Here is a 4489-nt window from a genome sequence, read left to right as displayed (position 1 = left end):
TAGAAAGACTGAAACTCGTCATCTGTTTTCTCAATCTTCCGTTCCCTAGACTGCAGAAATGTCTAAACCAGTTGTAGACAGCCAAGAAAGAGTTTCTAGTGATTAACATGAAGAGATACCTGGAACTGGACTTTTGAAATGGTTCAGGAAATCCTTTTAGTTGCTATTTTCCAAAGCAGCTCTTCAAGATTTCTGGCTCCAGGGAAACTTTGGGATCAGTCCAGGTATGGGTGATAGAGAGACCAGAATGAGCTGAGGATTGTCGATATCAGAATAACAAAAAAATGATAAAAATATTTCAGTAAGAAACTCTCAGATCAGGTGCACTTCTAGTTAGGAGACAAGACAGCAGCAGACAGTCTGCTGGAATTACAGTAGGGTAATTTCCGACTCTTGAGTTCCTGGCACAGGTTTCCCAGAGAAGCTGTGGCTGCCCCATCACATCTTGAAAGTGTTCAAGGCCAGGTTAGATGGGGCTTTGGAGCAATCTGGGATAGTGGAAGGTGTCCCTGCCCATGACAGGGGGTTGAAACTGGATGGTCTTGAAGGTCCCTTCCAACCCAAATCAGTCTATTTTTCCATCATAAAGGGATGTTATATCGTTGATCTGGATCAATTTTTCTGGTCATGTAATGAGATAGGAAATAGATACCCAGGGAGCAGCAGGGGAAGCATTAAACCAAGGGTGGCTACCTGTGATATTCTTAAATAATGGAGGTAATTTCATAAATAATCAGTAAGGCAGAGCTGTCTCTGACCCCACAAGAGGACAAGGAGAGGGTCCTGGTTTTGCTCCGGGGGAGGATGGTGGTCTCCCTGGGCTTTGAGTAGCCCTGGATGGAAGAACCTGAATTTATCTGGATCTCCTGTGTCAGCAAGAAGCAATAGGCACCCTCTGCAAGACTCATCTCCCTCCAGGGTCTCTTCCAGAAGGCGGATGAGATCACCCCCTCATTTCTCAGAGTAGTAACTGCTGATTAAAAATTCAACTCTTTTGTGGCCTCCCATCCTCTGCCTGTCAGTGTACAAACATGCCAGACCTCAGCAGGGCTAAGCAGCACTAAATCATCTGTGTGGGAGAAGGCTGCGAGGGAAAACCAAACCTTGTGGGGCAGAAGCACACATGGGGAATGAGGGAAAAATAAAAATACTCCCTGTCTTGCTGACACCTTCACCATCTTGCAGAAACCACTTCTCCCTCAGGGCTTCAGCCTCCCCACCTGGGAAATACTGAGGTCAATAATTCATTTGTATACCTTGCCGTGCTAAGTAAGTGCTTCCAAACCCACAAAGCGAGCGGCTCTCACTTCATCGATGTCAGGAGCTGGGAACAGGAGGCAGGAAAAACACTGAGACCTTCAGGCAACTGTCTTCTTCATAGTTGGGGAGCGATTAAACTGCACATTTAATTGCTTTGATGTATGTTTGTTTTACATGAATGCAAGACCCAAGCTAATCTAATCGGCTTATTCACTAACAATGGACCCTAAACTGTACATAAATGACTGTTAAATTATTAGTTATCAGAGAGATCTGTAATTGGATTTGGAATGGGAAAGAAAATGAGGGCTTGGAGAGGCAATTATTATTTTTTATTTTTGTATTTTTTTTTCATTTTTTTTTAAGCAGCCTTATTATCTATACTTGTCTCGGGAGACAAGTGTTCCCGTTGGTAAATCAGTAACGGAGCTGCTGTGATAGCAGCAGAAACCTGTCAAGTTTCAATTAGTGCTTGGGAGAGGTTGATCCTCTTCCTTGATCCTGTCACTTGCTAACACCAGGGAAGTTTTGGTGCTTATTTATTGTTTGGAGAAATCCAAACTCTCAGCAATAAGAATTTGGGGCAGCAATAGTTGCTATCGTGGTCTGCAGGCAATGCCATCATTTTTTTGTCCTTTTTTTTTCTTGGACTCCTGAAGATGCCTGAGACTATGAAAGATTTTAAAGTGTTTTGTGGGAAGTGCATCAGTAAGGAGATGAGGGCTGTAGTCTGCTGCTCTCACAATTTGACCTGGTTCCCTACTGCATCTCGACAGAAGACTGGATGATTTTTTGGATTCGTGCTGAGACTTTGAAATTAAAAATTTATACAGCACCTAAAGCATGGAGGAGTTGATACAAGATGGAAAGCTGGTTTCTACAGTCAAAACACAAAGTATTCTGAGATATTCCCTTGAGTCCACTGGTGAAACCCTCAACTGATCCACCTTACAGCTCTTCTCTCTCCACAATTTTATACTCAGGCTGATTTTTGTGTCCCTCCCCAAAGATTTCTTCTCACAGGTCAACCTTTCAGGTGTGATCAGGTGCTTCTGGTCCTACTGCGCTATGGACAATGTCCCCAGTTGTCCCTTTGATCAACTCTGCTGTCTCACTTCGCAAAATTCATGGGCAGTCAGGGCAGCCCTCAGGAAGACATGGAAACCCTGCTCTCCTGTGCTTTACTCAGCAGAAAATGGGAGGATTTTGCACTTGTAACAGGAGCATACCTTTGTTTTAATCAGCAAAGTCACACCAGGTAGGAACAGATCCACTGCAGGAGTTGCTGACTTTTCAGGTGTCTTGGCACTTTCAGGAAGAAATGAACCCAAAGCAGAATTGTGCAGAAACAAGAGACACTGTGTAAGGGGGGGACAGGATCTATGTCACCTACCTGGCATGGTGCTGACTACAGCCAGGGGCTGGGTCTCAGCTGGTTTGAGACCAACAGAGATGTCAGCTCTTCTTGATGGTGATTCAAGCCAGACCATCATGGTGGGTGGAACAGTCACGCTTCAGGAGAGGTCAACTTCTTCATCTCTTCTGAGCTTGGAGAAGAGAAGCATCTGGGGACAACTCCTTGTGACCTTTCAGTACTTAAAGTGGGCTTATGAAAAAGAGGAAGAGTGATACTTTACACAGGCAGATAGTGAACGGACAATGGGAAATGGTTTTAATCTAAAGGAGGAGAGTTTTAGATCATATGTTAGGAAGAAATTCTTTACTCAGAGGGTGGTGAGGCCGTGGCACAGGTTGCCCAGAGAAGCTGTGGCTGCCCCATCCCTGGAAGTGTCCAGGGCCAGGTTGGACATGGCTTGGAGCAACCTGGGATAGTGGAAGGTGTTCCTGCCCATGACAGGGGATTGGAACTGGATGATCCTTAGATCTCTTCCAACCCAAACCATACGCTGTCCAATGAGGGTTGCTGCTGAGGAGCTTCCAGGAGATGCTCAAAGTTCAGTAAAGAATTCCAGGGTTGGAAACTTGTTCAAAACTTTGTATCTGCATTTCTTTACACATAAGAAAAATCAAAGCTTCTTCTCCCTGTCATGTGTTACCACTTGGTGGATTGACATGAAAGTTCCCGATCCTCCAGTGCCCCTCACGAAACAGATGTCTGGGAGAAGGGAGTATCAATATCATTTCACAGGAATTTTATCAGTAGAGTTCTGACAAGATTAATTTCCTACTTCAGACAATGATTTGTCCATGAGGAGATTCTCGAATACCTAATTAACATAAATTATTAAAGAACACTGCGGGATTCACGGATACACACTGGAGTAAGGCACACCCCTAAAGTTGCAGTGTGCCTGAAAATTGCAGAGACGCACAATATTTTTAAAATGGCCATGAATTTATGAATGAATGAATGTTGTAGTTCACTAGAAGCTACTTTTCTCTGATTTTAGACAATTTCAGAGCAAGTGGTTCCTTTATGCCATGCCAGTGACTTAAAACTTGGAATCATGACTAGGAGAAGGGGACTGCTATTTTGAAGTACAGGTTTGCACTTCCAACTCCGCAGACACAGATTTGCTTATTTTGTGTCTTGCTCTAAGGCAGTCCAAAAATTTCCAGTTGAAAGAATTTTGGTGGAAAAGGTAAATTCCAAACTGATAAAAACTCTGTGTGAATTTTTGACAGGGGGTTGATTATTTTTTCATCTGCAGAAAACCAAACAAAATCAAAATATTTCTTTATTCTTCTTCTAAAAAAATACTTCCTTTTATTTTTATTTCTCTTAATTTGAAATGATGTTTCACTTAGATATTTTTTCTGCTTTGCTAAGGAAACACATTATAAAGCTTGAAAGCAACAGGAAGAAATTCATTGTGGGTGGAAGACAACATTCCCTTAAACTCGAATGTGCCAGGCTTGTTTATCTGTTTGTTTGTTTTCCATTTTCAGTCAGCTGATTTTCTTTTGTTTTTCTTAGTTCCATTTAAGATCTGCCTCCAACTTATTAATTTATTTGCTTACCTTGAGGAATTGGCAGCAAAAATGGAAAACATGTTATTCCCACATCTTGGTTTAGGAAATAGCGTATCATGATCAGTGCCTTGAGGGGTCCAGAAATTGCTTTAGATCTCCAGATAACATTTTAATATAAATGAGAATAAGCAACAGACTAGAAATAACTATAGAGTAACAGACAGAAGAAAATATAGAATAATAATAATAATAATAATAATAATAATAATAATAATAATAATAATGATAATGAGAA

Source organism: Corvus brachyrhynchos, unplaced genomic scaffold, assembly GCF_000691975.1.
Source record: "Corvus brachyrhynchos isolate BGI_N302 unplaced genomic scaffold, ASM69197v1 scaffold89, whole genome shotgun sequence".
NCBI classification, from domain to species: domain Eukaryota; kingdom Metazoa; phylum Chordata; class Aves; order Passeriformes; family Corvidae; genus Corvus; species Corvus brachyrhynchos.
Note: the sequence above shows the minus strand (reverse complement) of the source record.